Below are 8,267 nucleotides of genomic sequence, written 5' to 3'. Positions count from 1 at the left end.
GTAAATGTTTAAGATTATTAATATTTTGTGCAAATGTCATGCGATGACGTTAATCAATATTTTAATGATTTTTATATAACATATGTGCTAGTTAACTTATTTTGTCAGTTAATTCACTTCATTGGCATATATAAATATATGGTGTTTTTTCCCATGAACGTTGAAGGCAATATTTGTACTTTCATTTAATCCCTATAGATTAATATTGTAAAATGAAATTTCAGTTCATACAAATAATTGATTCGTTGCAATCACATTTTTAAGGAAAAGATATATTCCCATAGGCGAGCTATGCGTTCATCCCGCTATCATGGTAGTTCTCTTTAGAAACACTGATCATTTTGTGAAGTCTCAACGAAAGACAACCAAATCAATATATATATATACACAAAGACCTCACATAAGAGAGTATGAAATTCTACCGTATTGATATGGTGCCTTTTCTTCCTTTCCAACTTCCATTCATGTAATGAAACCATACGGGGCTGAATAATGACTATCCTAGTTAAAAACTCATTTCAATTGCTACTATGCATTAGCCACCTATTGTCGCTACGGTGCTCAAAGACCCTATAGAGAATTTTTGGTTTAACTATATATTCTTGCTAGATATCAACATAACACTTTCGTGCACATTTTAATTTAGTTTTCTTTTTCTGTTGATTTTAACTAAGCTCTCAATCAATGTTCATTCTTTGTTGTTAATTAGTGATTCTATAAAACATTTGGATATTAATATTTTTATTCTTGATCAATTTTGAGTGTTATTTGGATGTAGTTAAGCATCAATACAGTAGACCTCATGTTAGTTTATGTGCTGCTTAATGTACTTTGTGCAAGAAGGTGAATTAAAAGGTCTAAGTTTACATGTGCAGGAGATGAACTTTATGCAGTCTTCTGCAGGAAGTGGATTATTCAGACAATGACACAATAAAACATTAAAGAATGTAAATTCCATTCATGTTTTCCCACTAGAAGGAACTTTGCTTTTTTATTTAATAATAATTTATAGTTCTAAGGCATGGAAATGTTTATGTGGTAGTTTGCTATGTAAATTTATGAAGTTTTCTATGTATGATGAAGAATTTTAGAATTGAAAGCTTTAAGGGGGCATCCAAATATATATGTTCTTGGAATTACTTTTTAACCATTGTTGTCTTTGACTTATAAATGACTGCATATTGTAAATGGTTTTGTTGACATTTGTTTGAGATACTTAAAGAAAAATAACATAGAATGTTGCCAAATCTAAATTTGACAGATTTGACTAACTACAACTCACCAGAATCTTTAATTTTAATATTGAGCTTTAATAGGATTTGGTTAAAAATTGATGTTGAAATAGGAGTACTTTTTTATATTTTATTTTATGTTGATGTCTACTATTAATTAAACATTTCAAATATATTTGTCTCCTTACCCTTCTACTATTCATGAAAAAGGATATCAAAGCTTGGAATTAATAATATGACTAGGACTAGGGTTTGGTTTGAATTTAGTTTTACAATTAAAAATTTGTAAATTAATCATGACTAACAATAATAATATTGATGAACCCAAGAGGTTATAAGATATTTTTTTAATAAAATCTTTCAAAATGCACCGTGCTTCGCTGAGGATATTGACTAGTTGTGTATAATTGTCCAAGGCTATCAGTCGGATCCCTTCCAAGTAGTTTCCAAGTTGAAAGCTTAAGCTACAATACAAATTAGTGGGTCTCTAAAATCAACTTCTCGTTCCCAATTTTGGCATTAAATATCTAAGGAGAATATCTTAGGGCTATTTTCTGTAAATCTTTAAGAAATAAATAAAATTAACTTGGATCTTGATTTTAAAATTTTTCACTTTTTTTTAAGGTTAATTAAATGTACTAAAATTTTTTATGCAATAGTAAATTTACTGCTATGCTTTTGTTTTCTCAATTCTTTCAAATGACAATTAATTTTCTGACATTTGATGCAATAGTAAGTTTACTGCAATGCTTTTGTTTTCTCAAGTATTTCAAATGACAGCTAATTTAATGACATTTACACTAAATATTAAAACTGGATGGTTCATTTATTTAAAATGTCTCTCAACTGTGATTTATTTTAGTTTAAGATTTTTAAAACTAGATGGTTGTGAGGGTCCTTTTTCAACAAAATTTCCAGGCTTGCAATAGAAATGAGGATCTTGGGCCTTGCTGTTGTGTTAAGGAACTGGGCTTGGTTCACCGCAACTAAAATGGCTATTTTACGAACCAAGTGGTGCACAGAGTGGGGATCCCACAATGCATATATTCTAATAAGCAGGGTTATATATATATATTGAACAGCAAGCAAAACAGTAAATGAACAATACTTAAAGAAGAACACAGGAAAGTTAAGGATCCTTAAATCAATGAGGAATATTTCCTTGCTTTTAATTGAGGAATCACAAAGTGCTCACTAAGACATGTTACAAGGTCCAAATGAACTCAAAAATTATAGACTTAGATAGCCGTCTTAGCCTTTAAGACTTGCAAAGCTTGAACCCCTATGAATCTGAGTACGTTCTATAGTGGCTGCCTTGGTACATCAAGCAATATTTCTTTTCTCCTTACTACTTTCTTTGAGTGTTTTAATAGGGTTTTCTCAATTATTCTATTCTAATTCACTATTGCTGAATGTCTTTCACTATTGCTGCTTTCTCCTTTTATAGTGTCACCTTAGGGCTCTAAAGTACCACTGGTTCCCTCTTTTTGCTCCTTGGTTAACAGAGCCCATGGCATGCCAACAGCTTTGGTGGCTGGCCCATTCCTTGTTTCTCACAGTTTTCTTCTTTTGGTGCATTTTCTCCAAAAGTCCCTTGCTGACCTTCCATTCTAAGGTGTCTTCGGGGGAGCTGACCTTCAATTTCTCTTCCTCTAAGGCTTCTCTATCTTCCTTTTCTAAACCCAGCTTTTTGGCCGCCCTTCCCTTTTGTCATTTTTCCTAAGTGGGCTGATTCTATCCCTGTCAGGTTGAAAGTCCCCCTGGCTACTTCCCTTCATAGTTCTTCTTCCTGGGCTCCCCGAGGTACCAGCCTCCTTGTTCTTGAGTTATTATTTTCCAATCCCTATGGTTCCCTTCTGCATCATTAGGTGATTGGGAAAGATGCTTTTGCTCTTCGTTTCTCATGTTCCTTAGTACTCCTCTTAAGCTGTCTTAATCTCATTCTTAGCTATTCCGTGCATCCCGAGGACCCCGAGCCCCTGACAGCCTCTGGGTATCCCGGCTCAATACTTACTACTGGGTTCTTTTGATTTTCTGATCTTGATAAGCTGGGCCCTTTTCTTTTTTTCTTTTGTTTGATAGGCCTTAAGGCCTATCCCTCCATGAATCTTGGGCTTAAAATCCTTCTTAATGGACTTGGGCTTAAAATCCTATTTAATGGTCTTGGGCTTACTCCCTTCCCTGTTGTGGGAAGCTTTGACCCTTTTATTATTATTTTCCCTGAGGTGTATTCACTATGCTACCTTGGTCCTTGATGTCGTGACTTTTTGTACCTCAACATTTAGCCCCCCGAGCTCGTGGGTTGCCTGCAGCCCAAGCGTGAGTAGACCGGAACTTCAATTTCCATAGGAACTCGCTTTTCACTACTTTAATTATCTTCTGAGTTCCTCTTTTTCCTATCTTTTCCGCCAGTGGTGAGTATCCTGTCTTTTGTAACTCCCCCTCTTTGCACGGAACGTGGCAGTGAATTTTGGGATAAAAAACTTCCTCCACCCACTTTTCTCGTTCCCCGTAACTCCCATTAATAACTGCCAATAACTTTCTCTTTTGAAATTAAATTTTTGGTAACTGGCGTGTCTTTCCATACATCGTCTTCTCTAACTTCTCTTTGCGCCATTATTGCCATCACCTCATATTTTATTTTTGACTTCTCAAAATCCTTTATTCCAAACTCATCTTCTTTTCTCCGGTTAGTTCATTCCTCTATTTTTCTCTCTTCTCTTTTTTTTTGTTCTTCAATCCCTATTTCCCAAGGCACTTGCCATTCTATGGCTTCTTCTTCCTTACGAAAAAGGAAAGAGCGCACTCCAATTCCCTCCGAAGGTGAGGGCTCTTCTGGGTCTGTGCAGGGTGAGTCACAGGGGGTCACGTAGCGCCCAGCTTTCCCTCTACGGGACCCCTGGTACACTCCCAGCCTGTTTTTTCCTTTGGTGTCTCATAGTGAAGCCCCTCCTTCCCCTCACACCTGGGTGTTCTTTGGTCAGTCCGGTTTTGCCAGTTCCACCCAAGTTCCAAATCTAAGAGAAATTTTAGATCTCCAAATTAGGCAAGGATCCCGAGAGGCAGTACCTATTTTCCCACTTCATTCTTGGGAAGATCATAGGTTGGCCCATTTGGGTGGACAAGGAACTTTCTGACAGGGAGTTTGTTGGTTGTTTGGAGCGTACCGAGATCCTGACAGCGGTGTCGATTTCTAGGAACCTCGAAGGCTTTAGAGATGCCAAAGGCCTCAAGCACTTGTACGTCACTGGTGCCTCTCTCTTCATACATTCTTCTTTTCTGTTGGCGAGCTTACCATTACCTTGGAGGATGTGGTCAATAATCTCGTCCTTTCGATGTTTGGAGATGAGGATCCCTTCAACATCAGCCTTTCTGACAAGGATCTTGAAGTGGAGGACAAATTATTCAGCCATTTTGGGGGGTGTACTGCTTCTCTTGGTTGGAAACCTGCCAGAATGGGCAAATGGGTCATGAACCTTTCGCGAGAGAAGGACAAGGAAGTTAGGCGAGCTGGGTTCCTGGCACTCTGGCTAAGTAAGTTCTTGTTTAGTGAGTTCCTCGGGTACGGGGTTAAGTCTATTTTCTTCCCCTTGGCAATTAAACTGGCTTAGGGTGCTCAGTATCCCCTAGCCCCCATGTTTTTGGGCCACGTTTACTCTCAACTGGATATGCATCATGGAGATGAAGTTGAAGGCGATTCCTGTTATGCTATCACCTCGTCTCTCCACTGTGCCATTCACCAGGTATTCATGTGGGACCCCTCTTCTGTTACTTTGGGAAAGTGTAGGAATTTGAAGTTTATGAAAGATAAATTCCAGGGATCCTCTGATGTAATTAAGGGTTTGTGTGGTAGTTCTACTGACAGTCACCCCATTATTTTTCGTTGGGCTAACTTAAAAGATGGTTGCCTCAATCTAGTTGAGTTATTTGATTAGGCGGGGCACTTAAGTTGGCGTTCTCCTCGGGAGTTCAACCCTGGGTTCTTCTGCGATTCTGTACTGGCCTCCTTTCTTAATTCCCCAGGGAACACCTTTGATCTTCGTCGTGGTGATGAAGGCAGCTTGGCCTACTTGGCTTGTATTAGCCCTTCATGGCTTCTAGTGCCCTCCTTAAGTGGCCCCATGTACACCTACTACTCAGCACATCGAGTACTCCGGCAATTTGGTTTTGACCAGGACGTTCTGCCAGTATTTAAAGATATAGTTCCTTCTCTCCCTTCTCTGGACCTGTTCCTAAGGCTCCAAGCCCTCTCCTATTGGTCACAAAGGAGTCCTTAGTTTGTTGTGCCCAATTCTTGAAAGGGAGTCTTTGCTTCTAGCAGCTTTGTTGGTTACTGGAGAAGGGTTCAAAAGTCCTTTTCTGATTTTGTCAGTTCTGGCAAGATTGAGAGGGTTTCCAGTCCTAATATTTTCTCTGTTCCAACTTCCAATAGGCGTCGATCCCTCCCCACTGCTAGCATTGTATCTGCTGCCATAAGTAGCAAGACAAGATTTCTTAGGGTGTATTCACTGTGCTACCTTGGGCCTTGATGTCGTGACTTTTTGTACCTCAACAATGGTTTAATTATTTAGAGAAATATCAATTATTTTATGTCACGTTGTGCATGTAGAGGAGCAATAGAGAGAATATTGTAAAGGTCTGGTTTACAGTAATTTAAATAACATCAAGGTCACATCATCATAATGTGAACATTTCAATGTTTGATTCATTTTATTATTTACAAGATTACAGTAATCCAAGATTATAAAATACTTCACATTACCCAAATCCCATTACCTTATTAAATGGGGTAATCTTATATTACAAATTAGTGAGGAATGTATAATTTGTTCAATTGACAAAATTGACGATACTAATAAATTTTATTTACAAATCCTAATATATAATTTTTCTTTCTCTCTCTCTATGGACCAAATCCTAGCCCCTCTCTCATATTAGGAACTCTAGCCACCAAAAAACCAAGGCTCATTCGTCGATCTAGTCGAGTTAACTCACTGGAACCCTAGACGTTTGATCGTTCTCAAACCTAAAGCTATCACACTACAAACCAGGTCGACCACTTAGCTTAAGACCTAAAAATCCAAACCAAAGAGCAAGATCGGTGGCATTTGTGGTTCTCCAATGGAGGCTTTGACTTGGTAGCGAGATTTTTGAGGTCGGAGAGATGTGGAGTTGGGATCTAAGTTGAGTCAGATCAATGAGTCGAGACTAGGCTAGTTGGGAATTGATGTAGGTGATTTGAATTTGGTGCTACACAATGGATCTAATTTGAATTTGCTTTTGTGGATTTGAGTTGTAGTGTGTATTCATGGAGCTTTAGTGATCGAAAGGTTCAGAATTTTGTTTATTTTTGGTAAAACTAAGTGTTTGGATGATGAGAAAATGGAAGAAAGTTGTCTTGTTTTAGGTTTATTTGAGTTGTTTAGTTGATGAGAAAGTGAACGAAAGTAAAAAAAATAAAAAATTATTTTGTGGTTTTTTATTTTAAAAAAATTTAATAATTTTAAAGGGACATTTTTGGAAATTCATTGTAAAGAACACAATCACATTCTTAAAATGTTTATGGTAAAATATTAGTGAAACAAACATTGTAATGTTATATTGTCATAATGTAATTCTATGGATATTAAGGATATCTGGACTCTTACTTGGGGTTGGGGTTGGGGTTGGCATATTGAAGTTTTACACTTTTTTCGTTGCCGGACAATTTCTCAAACCGATCATATTGAAAAATATTAATGGCACTTTATTATCTTTGGCCGGCATCTTGAGGGTCCTCTGTTGGATACTTGAATATGGACCTTGAATCATTGATGAGACTGTCAGTACCGTCAATGCAAAGGTCTCACCAGCTCTCAATGGAGGCAAGGGCGGAGGCCAGAGGTGGGGGTCGAGAGGGGGCACTAATAGTTATCTCGGTTTTTCTTTTTTAGCTTAAGGCACTAATAAGTATTGTACATTTGGCACTGCCTAATGATAGTTTGATTTTCTCGTTTTCTGTTGGAGAAAGTAAAAGATCCCAATCTGTTAAAGGAAGAGAATTTTTATTTGCACATATATGTTGGCCAACCTGAATTTTCCCAAACTGAGAGTGTAAGAGGGCATTGAGTAAACAAGTGTATGGCAGATTCATTGGTGTTGTGAGAAAGGGGGCAGGTTATATCGTCAATTTCAAATTTCCTTGAGAGAATAGCTCTAGTTGGGAGGATAACCCAAGCAATTTTCTAAATCAGAATTTTGTGTCTCTCATTTAATCACCATAACTTGATCCACTCAGATTTTTGGAGAGGGACAAGGAACTGAGGAAGTAGAGGCCATTGTGGTGGTAATAGGGGATGGCGGTGGCAACAGATTTGATAAGGCGAGTGCGGGCATCCTGTGACAAGTGTGGGCAGCTAATTGATGCGGTTAGAATGGTCATGCAGGGATGACTATGGGGCAGAATGGAACTTCGTCCTGCATGGTTTTGTCTTGCTCCATCATGAGGATCTATCCTTCCATGGTTTCTTTATCATTACCATTGGTAAGATATCTCGACTGACTCTGTCTTGTCAGGCCGACCATTGGGCTCTTTGTAATATCCAAGCTTGGGATTGGCACTTCGTAGTGTGTTGAACTTTTATTGGGCTTGGGCTTGCAAATCTCTTAGTGTTGTTTCCTTTTTGACCTTCATTCTTTTCCATTAATCAAATACAACTCCAATAGCTCATATAACTTCCAAGTTATAGCTCAATATTATGAAACTAATAGGTGGTGTTTATGTATTCTAGTTAACTCAACTAGAAAAATATTTGATAATTAAATAAGAGATCTAGGGTTTAACTTCTATATACACCAAAAACTAATTAACATTTTAGTATAATGATAAAAAAGCAAAATTACAAAAGCAAATACTCTAAGTTGAAACTCTTTATATATATAATAATAAATAAAAATAAAAAAAGTGGTATTTGACTCTGACCGTACAATCATTGACGATGATAGGGACAATCAAGTGATCACAGAGTACGCTTAGTTGTGTACTAAACTTATTTT

The sequence above is a fragment of the Castanea sativa genome, chromosome 1 (assembly GCF_040712315.1).
Source record: "Castanea sativa cultivar Marrone di Chiusa Pesio chromosome 1, ASM4071231v1".
Taxonomy (NCBI): domain Eukaryota; kingdom Viridiplantae; phylum Streptophyta; class Magnoliopsida; order Fagales; family Fagaceae; genus Castanea; species Castanea sativa.
This window is presented reverse-complemented; position numbering follows the sequence as displayed.